Raw genomic sequence first — 16065 nt, 5'->3', positions numbered from 1 at the left:
GAGTGTTCAGGAGGACGCAACTAGGGGTGCACGCCCTGCAGTTCAGCTTTGACTTAGCCCTTGGATATCAGACGGACCTGCAGAGTGATCTCCGCAGGCTAGTCGCCTCTGAGCTGCGGGGAGCCCCCATATGCCCCGGCACGAGACAGAGGCGTTCCAAAAGGGTCTCCAGCCTCTAGCTTCCCGTTTGAAGACCGCAGCCCACGAGCCCTAGGCCGAAGGCGACACACAGCTGGCCCATAACAAAGAGCCAGGGTCCAGGACGCGCTGCCGCCCCCCGGGAGGTTTTGGAAACTGTGAGCGGCCAGGGCGGGGCTTCGGAGAGCCGCAGCCAATCACCAGAGGTCCAAGGCGCAGGGGGCGGGGCCTGGTGCCAGCGGCTGCTGCGGCCAGGCTGGGTCCGAGCATCCCGCGGCTTCGGACCCGCCCGGCCCGGACATGGCGAGCGTCCGGGCCTCCCCGCGAGGCGCGCTGCTGCTTCTGCTAGCCGCGGCGGGGGTCGCAGAGGTGACGGGAGGCCTGGCTCCGGGCAGCGCGGGTGAGTAGCCGCGGGAGCCACGGTCGGGGCGGTCCCGAGCGAGTGCCTCAGCGCTCCAAGATGGCGCAGAGCCGGGGGCGGGGTGCGCGTGCCCCCAGACCCTCGGGCGGCGGTCAGGAGCGTGGTGCTGGAGCGGGACCCGGAGGCCGCTCCCTGTCCTCGCCTTCTTCGCCCTGAAGATCTTCTGAACCCTGGGGTGATGACTTGAGTTCGAGGCCTTGCTCTGTCACCTCCCAGACAGGGTCCCCTTGCCCTGCCGGACCCTGATCTCTGGCCCGGGTCCCTGTCAGAAAGCAGGGAGGTGCCTGGGTTCCGGATAGCTCCGCTGGGCGGAAGGGATACGTAGGTGCAGCTCCCCTACTGCTGCCCAGTCAGTTGTTGTCACTTGTTCATTTGACTGGCTTGGCCTGAGTGGCGGTGAACTTTGATAGGCTCCACAAGGCTGCCTGTCGGGTGCACTGTCGGTCTGAGACCCGGCTGGGGCTGGGGGTGCTTCAGGAGAGAGGTGTGTTCTTGGGCTCTTTTAAAGGAGTTACACCAGAGATGGATGGGAAGCTTGACCGCTTATGATTGTCCTTCCTGCACTTGCTCAGCGTTTGGATTTGACACTAACTTGTGCTTCCCGGGGCACCTCGGGCTGATAGGTGACGTAAGACAGGAGCTCTAAGCAGTTTGAATTCAGGCAAACTTGTTCAGAGGAGAGATGCGGGCGGGGCTGCATGTGTACAGAGGAGGGTTGACATTGAATACCTAGAAGATGAGGAAAAAAAAACGAGTGTCTACCTATACTAGCCATCGAAAGATGACTGGGATTTTTATGACAGAAGTAAGAGGTTTTTTGTTTTTTTTTTTTAATTTTGTTTTTTTTCGAGACAGGGTTTCTCTGTGTAGTCCTGGCTGTTCTGGGACTTACTCTGTAGACCAGGCTGGCCTCGAACTCAGAAATCCGCCTGTCTCTGCCTCCCAAGTGCTGGGATTAAAGGCGTGCACCACCACTGCTCAGCAAAGTAAGAGGTTTTTAAGAAAGTCTGTAATGTTAAAATTAAGGAGTTTTGGTTGCTGCTTTATATTTTAAAGGCAGGCATTTGAAGAAGATTGTGTCAGGAACCTGGGATTAGTTAATTAATTGAATTCTAGATTTAACTATAAACTAACAAGGAAACCAATAAAAAAGGAACGAAAGAATACTGTGAATTCTTGGATAATTCAGCTTATATCTCTCTCTGTTCTAGCTAGCACAAAGATATCTACAGAATACTAGTTACCCCTTCTTTTTCCACTGTTGTAGAGTAGGGCTTTTAGGAAAACTTCAGTAAATTACTTAGCCTTAATCCTTCTTTATTTTAATATTCATATTCATATATAGGGTACCTTCTAGATCCGTGGTTCTCAACGTGTGGGACATAAGCCCTTTGGGGAGGGCCCAACAATCCTTTAACAGGCATCACCTAAGACCATTAAAAACACAGATGGGATGATGATTCATAACAGTAGCAAAATTAAAGTTATAAAGTAACAACGAAAACATTTATGGTTGGGGAGGGGGGTCACCACAACATGAGGAACTACATTAAAGGGTCACAGCATTAGGAAGGTTGGGAACCACTGTTCTAGATTTTACTAAGAGGATTAGTGGAGGTATCCATGTATAGTATTTAGAATAGCAGACACCAAAATATTAACTCTTAATGTATTTGGACAAGCCAGGTGTGGTGGTTTACATCTGTAATTCCTGGAAGGCTAAGGCAGGAGTATTGCCACAAGACCCAGGCCAGCCTGGGTCACAGAGTGATACCCTGTCTCAAATAATAAAAAGGAAATAAACAAAAATAAGAAGCAGAAAAAGAAAGACAAAAAATAAAAAATAAAACAATGTAGGCCAGGCAGTAGTGGTACACTCCTTTAATCCCAGCGCTTGGGAGGCAGAGGCAGGAAGATCTCTGTGAATTCAAGGCCAGCATAGGCTACAGACAGGAGGACATCCAGGGCAACACAAAAAACCCTCTCTTGAAAAAGAGATAGATGATAGATAGATAGATAGATAGATAGATAGATGTGTGTGTGTGAGTGTGTGCGTCTGCTTGTGCGTGTGTGTGTGTGTGTGAATGTGGGTGAATGAAGCACACTACAATTGTAGCCCATCTAATTAATTCACAATAAAAGTTCCATGGCGTCGTTTCACAGAGACACCCATTTGCTGAGAAGCTAGAAAATGACCCGGGTGAGAGTTTCTTTTTTGGTTTATAGAAATGTCATATAACTGAATATGCTGAAAATAACTGACTTCATACACTTTAAAAGGATGAGCTTCACAAGATGTGATTTATATCTCAGTAAAACAGCTGTGGAAGGAACAAAAGGCTTGCTGTTTAGCTTCATTTATAACACTTTGGAACACACTGGGCTGGTTATTTCCAGCAGCCTGTCCATGGCTAAGGCATCTGTGGCTTCATATAGTTTGCACTGTTCAATAAAAAGAGAAATTCCAAGTTTCATTGTAAATTGAGCCTCCTTCCTTGTGCTAAATTTTGGGAAGCATATAGTGCTGGTTTCTTATGTGAAGGGCATGGAGTAATATAATGGACAAAAGCATCCATCCACTGTGGATCTGTAGAAGGTCTGAAGCAGAAATTGAAAGCACAATTATTAAATTGTGTTTCAGTGAAGGCCTGGTTTGTAGTCCTGTCCAGGCACTCTCATTTCTCTCATTATCCCCATCCAAGATGGTGTGCTCTGGGACAAAGCTTCCCAGGTCACCGACCCCTCCTGCAGTATCTGCCCTGACTGTGCTGTTCTTGGGGTGGAGGTAAAAGAGTGTCGCAGCTTGCAACATCTCATTGAAGGATGGGATAAGAGCCCATGTTGCAGGCCCAGGGGATGTGTTTTAGGACACCTTAGTGGTTCTGTGTCTGTTTAAGATGTTTTGTAATGATACAAAAGAGAGAAAGATGTGTAACATTAAGGGCCAAGTTTCAAGGAGTTGACATTTGAGGGATTATGTAATAGCCTAGAATCCAGAAAAAGAATGTAATGAATTTTAAGTTAGAAAAAGGAAACGCCTATCTGGAGGAAAGTAATCGAAAGCAGATTTTCCTCCCCGCTGACTGTCTTGGCCCCTGATATAGAGAGAGTCAGGCTGGTGACAGCCCAGATTGGACAGCTTATCCCAGCATACAATGCAGGAGTTCCTCTCTGGCATCCATAGACTTAGGTAGTCTTTCATTATTCCTACTTTTCATTGTTTAACACTCCTAGAAGAAAGTGAGACGATGTCAAGGAGAAAGGCTTTGTTATTATAAACTGATTGTTAAAAGAACTAGACACATTGGCCTGAGGCTTATTTACTCAGGAAACTTTGGCTGGTTATGGATGTCATGCCCCTGTTGTATGTACAGAGCTGGTGCCTTCCACAGCATAAGTTCTAGGAGAGGAGGATAGGTAATAAATGGCTAAAATGATTTCTGGGTATAAGTCTACTGTGAAGAAAGTTAACAACCTGGTAACAGAACTTTGTGAGGGAGAGAGTGTGTCTTATGCAGAGCTGACAGGAACAGCCTCTTGGAGACGTGACACTTGGAGTGAAGATGGAAGCCAGCGAAGGTGCTAGCCGTATGAAAGGTGAGGAAGTGGTTCAATGGTAGAGCATCTAGAATGCACGAGGCCTGAGTTCATTTCCCAGCACTAGAAAGGGGGGGTGGAGCAGAATCAGCAGACAAAGAAAAGTTCCATCTTCATATATGTTTAAGTCAGATATTAGATGTTACTGACAGCCCCTAGTATTTGTTAAACTGCTAATACTGCCAGAAACTACAGCCCAAGTTACAATGTGGTATGCAACAATACACATATTCTCTACTTTTGTGGGACTTACAGTTTAGTGGAAATTCAGACTTCTGATATTACCAGGGATCCAAGCATAATGGCCCTTGCTGGTAATACCAGCACTAAGGAGGTGGAGAGGCAAGAGGATTTCAAGTTTGAGACCAGCCTGGGCCACGTGATGAAGCTGCCTTTAAACAAAACACATAGAAATCACCAAGAATTGTAGAATGCCTACCTTGATAATACATAGTTTAATTAGTACTATTAGTATCTATTTCTGTTCCAAATCTAAAGAATATATTTGAGGAAAAACTGATTCCATCAAACATGTAGTTTATGACATGGCAAATAAATGCTACAAAGTTTGGAGCTAACGCAAACATTGCCAAGAGTCAGGCAAGAGTACATGCCTATAATTCCAACACTCAGTAGGCAGGAATTGGAGATTGTGGATGCCCACCTGGGCATATAGCAAATTCCAGGCCATCCTGGGTTTTGTGGGAGGAAACTGTCTCAAAAGCAAGGGGTGGGGATGGCACACAGTAGGTAACTAGAGGAAGTTCAACAAAATGCCTGTCATGCATGAGAAGCACCTTAGTTCAGATCTCTAGCACTCACATAAAAATTTGTGTAGCTGTTTGTGTCTGTAATTCCAGCACTGGGTCCTGGGTATGTGTATGAAGAAGAGGACCCCTGGGACTCACTGATAAGATCCAGACTCAATGAGAAACTATCTCCAAAAAAAGGAAGAAGAAGGAGAAGCCAGGGAAGAGGAGGAGGAGGAAGAGGAGAAGAAAGACAGAAAAACTCCAGACATCAGTCTCTAATCTCCACCATCATGTGCACCCATCTGTACATATGAACATATACATGAAGTTTTTTTTTTTTTAAAAAAAGCCAGATGTGGTGATACAACCTGAATACTAGCACTTGGAAGATAAAGGCAATAAGATCGGGAGTTTAAAAGTCGCTCTTTTCTATATAGTGAGTTGGAGGTTAGCATGAGGTATATGTAATGCTGTGTCAACAGAATTCATATATATATGTGTATATATACATACATACACACATTCATATATATACATACATATTCATATATATACATAAATAATATTGAGAGAGACATTCTAACCAAGAGATATTTCATTGGGAACTAAATTTCATATCATTAGATCCCATGTTTATAATGGGAGCCCTGGAGAATACTGACAACTGGTGTCTAGACGAGTCTTTATAAGAGTCACCCTCAGTTTTTTTTTCATAATAACAAATATCTGGGTTAAGGTGCTTTGGATACCAAGGACCAGAAACAAGATGGCTGACTGTGATCAGGGGCCATTTATGTAGCCTTGAAGTGAAAGTTGTGTGCTCCAAGGGTGGGACATTTCAGCACACTCTTTACCTTCCCCAGGGCTAAGGAAAGTGGAAAATTGCCCAGAAGCAAGACTGCATTGGAAAGTTGTCTGCCTCGCTGCTGATCACTGTGCATTTCTTAAGCTTCATCTTTGTTCCCATGCTTTCTGTATTCTCATCAGTGTCCCCAGTTCAAAGTCTCCTGACCCTGTAAGCTATCACTAGTGGCTTCTTACCTTTTACATACTTAATTGACCCTAATTTGCATATTTTTGTTAAGTTGATTTCTGAATTAAGAGTGTATCACCATAATGTACAGGGATGAAGTGACAAAAAAATATCCTGTACTTCCTTTTTTGTTAAAGAGGCATTATATGGGGCTGGAGGGATGACTCGGTGCTTAAGGTCATTTGCTACTCCTCCAGAGGGTCTGAATTCTGTTCTCAGTACCCACATCAGATGGCTCTAAACCTCCTCTAACTCTGGTCCCAGGAGATCTGACACCCACTTTTGGCCTCTGCACGTACCTACCTGTATATAGCATACAGACAAAACATGCACACACATAAATAAGAAATAAAAATAAGCTTTGAAAAAACACATAATTAACAAAAAGACTGAAGAGATGGTTCAGTGGCTAAGAGTACTGACTGCCCTTCCAGAAGCCCAGGGTTCCATTTCTAGCACTCGTGTGGCTGCTTACAACCACCCACTTAACTCCAGTCCCAGGGTATCTGACACCCCCTTCTGGCTGCCATGGTCATTGCCCAAACATAGTACACAGACATAATGCTGACAAAATACCCATACACACTAGATATATAAAATTTAAAGGTGTAAAACAGGCTATATTATTTTTTTAATCAGTGAGTAGTTTTTTTAACGGAACAGCATACCAGAAACTTACAGTCAGGCCCTGGTACCAAAAGAACTCACATGAACTAACTAGAGAAGAGTCAAGGGTTAAAGGTTCCATTCTGCCACATTCAATTAACCAGAAAATCAACAGCCAGATTAGAGAAGAAAGACTTACTTTGGGTCCAAGTAGTAAATATACATTTTCCTCATAAACCAATTAAATTTTGAGGAAGGGAAAACTAGGAAAATATTTGGAAATTTTAGAGGTCGACCAGTAGGAAATACACGGCTGACTAAGAGTGACATTACCTCGTCTCTAAAAATGGGGAGGAGAAATTAACATGGAAGTTCTATTGATGTTTGAACCAAATGAGATCATTGCAGTGTTGATAAGCAGTGGGGACGATCTGTAATGTAGAAACAAACAAAATGTGTACCTGTTTACACGTGTGCAGACAGAAGCAGCAGAGTGACGATAGTATTGATTGTGTGCTGGGTATATGCTTAAGCATTTACTTTTCACTCTCCCTTGGCTGATAAAATATATACATAAATGCATATATGTGAATATCTGTGTGTCGTTGTTTTGGAGAAACTAGAGGAGATTTTTTTAATTTTAAGACAGTCTCTCATCGTAGCTCAAACTTGCCTCCAATTCATAGTGATCCTTATCCCTAAGCCTCCTGGGTGCTAAGATTACAGGGCTGCTTATATGTTTTTTATAAGTTAAAGTTACAGTTGTCATTTAAATATTTTTAGTGGTTATCACTTTTAAGTTGTATTAAAGTCAAACCTTATCGTAAAAGATTTCACGTACTAAAAATAAGATAGTATTTTTAAAATTGGTCTTTTTTATTTATAATTTCAGTATTTAGCCCAGATTTTAGGTTTTTTTCTCTCTCAGTAGTAGGATAAATATGAATATATTTATTTACATACATATTCTGCTTTAGCAGTTCTTTGGGATGTGTTTATTAGAGAGCCTATTTTCTTTAGCAAAGAAAACAGGAATGGCTTTGCAATGACAAAATTGAATTTTAGCATTTGGGAGGCTTCTGTGGCAAAATCCCTTTTAATTTCCAAAAGCCTGTAATTCTAGGGGTATTTATTTTTAGATTATGGTGTGCCTTTGCTTCCTTAAATGCTAGCTGGCCTTGGCAATTGCCTTTTCCCAATGCATCTTGAGCATGCCAGTTGCTCGCTTGCCCTGGGTCTGCCTATGGTCTCCTCCAGCAGCAGCTGGGCCTTAGTGTTTCAGGTTATTGGATAATGCTGCTTGAATATTTCTAGGCTACACCAATTCCTTCCTAAACCAGCAAGCATGGCTCTTAGCAATTCCCTGTTGGTTTTCATTAATTTTATAATCTGAGTCTTGGACTGAAACTCAAAGATGACATCTGTATCTCTTCAGGAGGGTTAGACCGGTGCTCTTTATTCTCGTGTCAATATCAGGTTTTAACTTCACCTCTTCCCTCCTTGTCCAGTTCCATTTTATGACAATGCACATGGTCTTAAACGGCAACAAATTAGGTGAACAAATAGGCAAACTAGAATCAAAGTATAAAGCAAAAGCTTTCTGGAACAACTCGCCCATAGACCAGCCAGAGCATGTTTCTTTTGTAGTTGTTGATTGTTTTGTGTTGTTTTTGCTGTCCCTCATCCCTGTGCCCCAGTTATAGCTGAATGATGACCCAATTAATCCACTTAATTATTCTAAAAAAGATAAAGGCCTTTAATTACTTTAATTGCATTCAGATTTTTCATATTCTTAGTGAAGGCATATATAATATATATATGTGTAATATATATACATTTATTTCTTGAAAAGGATGTAATATTAAAGATTATAACAAGTTCTTATTGTTTAAAAGTAAGAAAAATATGCACTAAAATAGTAATGTCTGCTGTTTAGAATCAGCAGGGGCAGTGTGATGGGGCAGCGGCCCCGGGCCTGTTGCTGGAGGGTGGCCATCCTCCCAGGGGCGGAAATGTACGATTAGAGAGGAATGCTCGGTTAAGAGGGGAAGGGGTTGTTACTGGAGGACTTCAGGCTGCCCTCTTTCATCCTATTTTGTCAGAAGTACCAAAAAAATCTTTTGGAAAAGCTAGAAGGAAAGATGCCAGAATGTCAGCAGAGGTTGTGGCGGACAGTTGGAGTAGAAATTATTTTCCTTTTCATCTTTATTTTCAAATTTTGTGGTTTCTTTCTTTTTTGTGTATAATTTTTTTTTTAATTTTAGCTTTGTGCCAAAACAAAAACACAACTGTCACCTCAGAAGGCTAAACGGTCGTTTATTCTGAAGCCAAATAGAAGTGGCCATAGTCCAGGAACATAGAGTTAGGTTACCCCAAGTCCTATGTTCCAATGCTGAACAAAGAAAATCCTAAATCAAGGCACTTCTAGATACATTGGTGGAAACATTAAGTACATGGGTTGAGCAAAGCTGAGTGAGTAACTCCTTCAGGCCTCAGATGCTGTCTGCTAGTATCCTTACCCTTTTGATTGGGGAAAAACTAGGATTTTGTTAGTATATTCCAGAAAGTCACAGTGTAATTAGGGGCCTAAAGAAAGCACAAGGTAAATTGTTATTCGGCTCTAGATCTACAATAGTCCAACCTCTACTGTCTTTGAAGTGAAACTGTTATTCAGCCTTGCAGAAGGGTCAGTTGAAGATGCAGTTTCTTTCTGGAAACTTCTCACTTGGAAGTCACTTTACGATAAATTTGACCTTCACTATTAAATATAAAATGGGGGAGGGTGCTCTGTATTTAATAAAACTGGAGTTTAATAAAATAATTAAACTGGAGTTTAATAAAACTTCCAGTTGCTATGAGAGTTTTAATTAGAGTACATTTCGTGACTCTGTTTTAAATAGACCTTTGCTTCAAGGGACTTTTTTTTTTTTTTTTTAATTCCCAGGCCCAAATCAGACTCCTGTCTGCCTGGTTGTTTTCTTTTTATTAAGTCTGTGTTTATTGGGACCATATGTTACTCTGAGTTATCTCTGCTCCAAATCTGCTATATTTCTGCCCTCATATGACCTTTGTGTTAGAGGGCAGAAGAAAGTGCCAGCTTCTACAGCATACCAGGTCAGAGAAAAGGCTTCCTTCCTCTCCCAGCAGGGCTGCAGATAGAAAATCTTTGAAGGGATGTGGCGTGTGTGTGTGTGTGTGTGTGTATTGTGTAAGAAAAGAGTGTATGTATGTATGTATGTATGTATAGTATGTAAGGGTGTAAGAAAAGTGTTTTGTATGTATGTATGTATGTATGTATGTATGTATGTATGTATGTATATAGACACACAAACTTTACATTTTTGATTTAGAAAAACTTTGTGCCCTCAAACTCCCCACGTAATCCAGACTGGCTTTCTACTCCTTTCTGCTCCTTCTGCACCAGCCTCCAGATTGCTGGGATTGCAGCTTTGCACTGTACCACCAGGCTGAGTAGAATCTCTTCGTCAGACGCTGAGCTCACAGAAGCTAGTCTCTAGTGCTGCACTTAGTGGCCTTTGAAATGCCATCTAAGAAGATTTCTTCTTTTATTCACTTGTTTATTCATTCTTTTCTCTTCTAATACTGATCAGATCTCCAACACCACATGAATGGGTTTGCCAATTCCAGTTTCAATTGGTGGAGGCAGGGGATCCTCAGAGCAAGCTGGCTAGCAAGACTAATCATATCAACAAACTTGGGGCTTGATCAAAAGATGCTGCCTCAATAAATAAAATGGAAGAGCAGTTGTAGATGATTCTGACATCAGCCTTAGGTTTCCACATGCATCCACACATACATGCTCTTGCAAACATTCATACACGCACATTTAAAAAAGAAACCTGTATGAACATATGTTTAAAACCCATGTTTATATTTGCCTTTTTTTCTCAGTTCTTAAAGGGACCAGTTAAAACAGTGACAGTTTCAGTTCAAGCCCACACAACGACACATCTCAATCCTATTATACCCTGTCTGTTTCGCACAGAATGTAAATACTGTTACCTCCCCTCTTCATTTAGCACTCTCTTTAAATCCTTCCCTTGGCCAGGATGTTATCCTGCTGCAGCAAGAATGTAGAAACTGCTTTTCATAAAAGGCATCAAACTCTTCACCCACAAGGTAACATAAAGGCAAGGTAAAGCCTGGACTCTCATCCTTCATTTTGTGCCTGTCTCTTTCACTTTGGCTCAGGCTTGATTGTCCTGTTCATCACTCATGGAGTAGCTATCTCCTTGATCCACCTCCTCCCTTCAAGGCTGAAGTCACAGAGATAAGCCATTGTCCTAAACCTGTAGGAGCAACCAAGCTTAGCAGGTCGGACTACTTTTCCTCTGCCTCCTGGAACAGAAGTAATAATCACTGTGTAGGAACTAGATTGTCCTCTTGAGCTTATGACAGCTACAACACGTTCTTAGGGCCCTTCTTGTGAATAGAGCGCTGAGGCGAGGGTCAGCCAGCTCACACCTTAACCAGGACTGCTTAATTATATGAACCTCTTGTCCACTGCTTCAAGTCCTTTTCTGTTTGAAATGAAAGTTTCTACCCTAAAGATGAACTTGGGGTCACTGAACTCTTTTTTGTTTCCCTTTCAAGCACATGTATTAGGTCTCTGCCTTTTCTATTACTGTCTCTTTAGTTGCTATATTAAGATAGGTGGCCAAGCCTAACCAGTCGGTTCTGTAGCTCACTGGAACAACCCAGAGCTCAGGGAAGTAGTATACTTCAAATTATTCTTTGAGGAGTAGCTCCAAGATAGAGCATAAGTTTCGTGTACAACTGCTGTCTTATATAAAGGATGTGAGCCAGGAGGACTAGCCCAATAAAGACTCACAGGGCCAAGTCTGGGAGGAAGTACAGAGCTTTCTGTCCCTTCTTAGAGAATGTGTGCACTCGCATGTGCGCAGTTTAATTTTTGAATCAGGGTCTCAACTGTATAGCCCTGGCTGGCCTAGAGCTCACTATGTAGGTCCAGCTGGCCTAGTATTCAGAGATCTATATGCTTCTGTTGGGATTAAAGGCATATGCCACCAGACCCAGCAGAATCAATGCACATTTACATATGTAAAATCTCCCCAGCACATCAGTGTAGTCATCAACCAGGAAAGGTTCACTGAGCTTCTATGTCAGAGTTTTTATCTGGTTTCATTGTCTAGGATTAACTGAATTTTTGGTCAAATGGTTGAATCAGTCCTCATTTCTCTCCTCACCATCAAAGATTGAGAGTTCTAGTTGTAAATGACTCAGTCCCTAATTCCTTGCTTACAGTGCTCATCTTTCAGGCCTGGCTTGTTCCCATTCTGAAGCCATCCCAATGGATTACTTCATGTCGTAGCAAAGGCATTCTTGTTGTGGAGGAAATTCCAAGGACTTGGAGTCTTCCCTCTCATGGCCTAGAACAAAGACACCCAAATTCTTCATTGTACAACCTAGCTCTGGAAAGAGGATGTGTGTACCTTCTTGAATTGGAAAGAAAGAGGGTGTGTGTGCCTTCTTGAATTGGAAAGAAAGAGGATGTGTGTACTTTCTTGAACTCAGCTTTGCCTTCACTGGTCCACACTGATAACAGTATTTTTTAAATTCCTAAATATTGTGATCAATGTGAATTCCACATCAGCTTCTATTTCCTGCCACCTTCTTGAAACATTTTACTTACTTGATTTCTTGGTTGCTGTTCTAGCAGGCAGAACATGCTTTTGCTCCAAAGGGAGAAAGAAATGTTTTATTCAGAGCTAAATATGAGTGACCATGGCCCAGCAACATGGGTTCCCCTAGATGATATGGTCCACTGCGGAAAGACATCTATAGTCAGACAACAGAAGAAAGTAATAAATCAATAGTTTTTATAGCTACTAGATACGTGGATGGGGACATCGGGCAGGTGGGCAGTAGCAAAGTGGGAAGATCTCTACTCTGTTTTAGACACTATTTTATTACACTCTTAATTTGGGGGTTAGTGGAAGCTGGTGAATGCTCTGCTAGGTTGATACATTCCAGAGATTTTACCTGATAGTCAAAAGGAAATCATGTCTCATACAGAGGTGAGTGATAATGACTCTCAAAGGGACTAAAGATAGCCCAAGATAATTGGGTTTACCACAGTCAGGAAGTCCTAATCAGTCTGTAGAATATTCAACTAAAGTGGCTTTCTCAGGGAACTTCTGTTCACTCTTCTTTCTTTTAGTTTTCTTCCTATATGTTGGCTACTTTTCTTCACTTAACACATTCAAAACAGACAAACAAGCAAATGAATAAGTAAAATGAAATTACCTGAGGTGTTCCAACAAACAAGCAAATGAATAAGTAAAATGAAATTACCTGAGATGTTCCAACGTTGGCTTTTTAAAATCTTTTTTTCTCAGACAAGGTCTCATGTAGCCCAAGCTGGCCTTGAACTTCTAATCTTCCTGCTTTTTCATCCCAAATGCTAGATCACAGACAAGGGCTACAACACCCAGTTAGCAGGTTGCTCTCTGAGCAAATTGGTTTTCAGCCTCCTGCCTTCTATCTGTGGGCAGCTGCCATTCCTTAGTCTCGTATGTCATTTAGTGGTTGACTTCTGCTCTAGTGCAGCCCCATTTCCTGTTGCCTTATGTATCTCAGGTGTGGCTGTCATTAGGATCAGGTGCTACGTTTACTTTTCAGTAGAAACGCCCTAGGTAACATCATATCTCTCACACTTTTTATACTCACGATGTGCACATTTGGATCTTTAGGCTAGGCTCTTAGCTGTATTCCAAGTTTTGGCTTTGGATTTTACCAGAGTTTCCATCTGAAAGTTCTATAGGAACCTCAAATTCAACAAGTCCTGAACAAAATTTACCACTTTAAAGACAAGTTAGTTTTGTGTTATAGTTAAAAAAAATATTATTCATAGAGTAATCTTAAGGACTGAGAAATATATATATCAAGCTTAGTAAAAAGTGTAGTGCACATGAAATAGTAACTTTTCATATAATAACACTTTTTATTACACGACTGTCTTTTCTATTAGTTTCTCTAGGGTAAGGACCATATCTCCAAACCTAGCACCCAAGTTGTAATAGATGCTCATTGAAGACCCAGTTAAAATGTGTAATGACAGCCAGATGTGATAGTAGATGACTTAGGAACAGCCTAGTACCAGCACTTTGGAGGCTGAGTCAGGAGGATGAGGGACGTGGAGGTCAGCTTGTGTTAACTATCAGGAGGACCTGTCTCAAAAACAGAAAACAAAAAAGAACAGTCTACAGAGCAGTCAGTCCTGTTGTATAATCCTCTGACAGCCTAACAGTGAGGCATCATGTTTCCTCTTCTCCTAGGTGCTGTGTGCTGTAATCATTCAAAAGATAACCAGATGTGCCGGGATGTGTGTGAGCAGGTAAGCTTCGTAATATTAGTGAATACAGTTGGATAAGTGTTAAATTTGCTTTTGCAAAAGTCGCTGTATAATAGCTTACACACAGTTTACACCACAAATAATGTGTTAACTGACATGAAGCACTGAAAAGGGACACAGGATCATAATCCAGATAGTGTGGAAACAATCAGGCCACTCCAGATTGAGGGCTGTACCTTGAAACAATAGCTTGTATTCTTAATACATTTAAGTTATATTAAAAATACCACTATTATAGTGAAAAAAAGGCTAAAAAAATGATTCCAGATAAAATTAATTGATGCAACTTGACAGCCAAATGCAATCAATGATCCTGGAGTGAAAAAGAAGTTTCATAACAAAATTAGTGAGGCAAATTGGTGAAGCTTGATCATAGCCTGAACATGAACTGATAGTATTCTTCAGTGTTGTGATCCTGTGCTTGGTCACTGTGTTGTGGTTAGGTATGACAGAGTCCTTATTCTAAAGAGCTAGTGTTTAATTTGGGGGTGCTTTTTGCTTGGTTGGTTTTTGTTTGTTTGTTTTACTGACAGTTCCTCCTGTATCCCAGGCTTGGTATTGCCATTGTACACCACCACACCTAATTTATGCAGTGCTGAGACTAGAACCCCAGGTTTTGAGCATGCCAGACAAGCACTGTACCAACTGGGCTACATCCCATGCCCATGCTAGGATATAGGAACAAACAACTTCACTGTCTCCAAGAATCCGAAACTAAGATGCTGATAATAGTATGTGCATATGCAGAGGAAGCTAAGGGGATGTGATGTGTTAATAATTGGCAGGCCTGCTGGACACTGTGGATTCATTGTCTTACTGTCGTAAATTTTTTTTGTAGTTTGAATTTTTCTGGTTGAATATGTAAGTTCTATTGAGCAAGATGTCTTGGTAAAGCCCTAGCTTCCTTTTTTCACCTTAGGGTTTAGCCTTACATATTTCTGGCCCTAGAGCTTGAGAAGTAATGTTCTCAGTCACCAGTCACATTTTTTTAGTAACAGTCTAGAAGTGATGTCATCTTCATGTTATAGATAAAGAAATTGACATATAAAAAAGTTTAAAAGCTTACCAAAGTTCTCACACCAGTGATTGGAAGAATAGCTACTGTGTGATTTTGAAATAATTTTTATTTTTATATTTACTTTATGTTTGAGAGTTTTGCCTATATGTATGTCTATGTACCACTTGCATGCCCAGTGCCCTCAGTGGCCAAAAGAGGGTGTTGAATTATTGGAACAGGGGTTGCAGATGATTGTGAGCTACCGTGTGGGTGATGAGAATGGAACCTAGGTTCTCTGGGAGTACAGCGAGTGCTTCTAACCACTAAGCCATCTCTCCATCCCCCCCGCCTCTGAGATTATTTTAAAAGTATAATGATCTCTGGGCTTTCTCCCAGTGCGCTGCTAAGATTGGTCACATACTACTTGTTTTCCCTTATTACTCTGTCATCCCTTTGCCTGCTTTGCTTTTATTCTTACTCTTCCTTTTATCTTTTTATAGTGGAAAATTTTAATAAATACAAAGATAGAAAAGAATAGTCAATCCTATATTGAGCTTTAACATTATTAATCATGGCCAGTTATGCTTCACTTATCTTTATGAGTCTGAGTCTTCCTATTCTTCCTAGCCTATTAAAGCAAATTTATATTGGAGCAGACCAATTGGGATATTTTGGGGGGGTTTTTTTGGTTTTGTTTTTTTGGTTTTGTTTTTCAAGACAGGGTTTCTCTGTGTAGCCTTGGCTGTCCTGGAACTCACTCTGTAGACCAGAGTGGCCTCGAACTCAGAAATCCGCCTGTCTCTGCCTCCCAAGTGCTGGGATTAAAGGACTGTGCCACCACTGCCTGGCGGCATATTATTTGTTACATTATTTCTCAACCTATAATTTATAAGGACTTTAGACAAAAGAATAACTGGACAGAGGATATAACTCAGCTGTAGATATGCTTGAAGTATCTCACAGATAACAATGACGATAACAACGATTGTACTATTATCACTTGCTTAAAAAGGCAGTGTTTAGGGATGGAGTGATAACTCAATGGGCAAGAGCACTTACTGCTCTTGCTTTTTATTGCATTTTAAAATGATGTGTTTGTGTATATGGGTACATGCTTATGAGCAC

At 41.5% G+C, this 16065-nt stretch overlaps 1 long non-coding RNA gene across 1 annotated transcript in view; it reads left to right on the top strand.

Annotated features, from left to right (window-relative positions):
* The first annotated feature begins 455 nt into the window (after positions 1-455).
* LOC114633386 overlaps positions 456-16065 on the top strand; it is an 18102-nt gene continuing 2492 nt past the window's right edge. The window contains exons 1-2 of the long non-coding RNA XR_003713198.1: positions 456-538; positions 13867-13925. This is a non-coding gene — a long non-coding RNA (uncharacterized LOC114633386). The remainder of the gene's footprint in view (positions 539-13866; positions 13926-16065) is intronic.

Source organism: Grammomys surdaster, unplaced genomic scaffold (assembly GCF_004785775.1).
Source record: "Grammomys surdaster isolate TR1022 unplaced genomic scaffold, NIH_TR_1.0 597, whole genome shotgun sequence".
Classification (NCBI taxonomy): Eukaryota; Metazoa; Chordata; class Mammalia; order Rodentia; family Muridae; genus Grammomys; species Grammomys surdaster.
The sequence above is the reverse complement of the archived record's forward strand: the minus strand, read 5'-3'. Positions and strand labels throughout refer to the sequence as shown.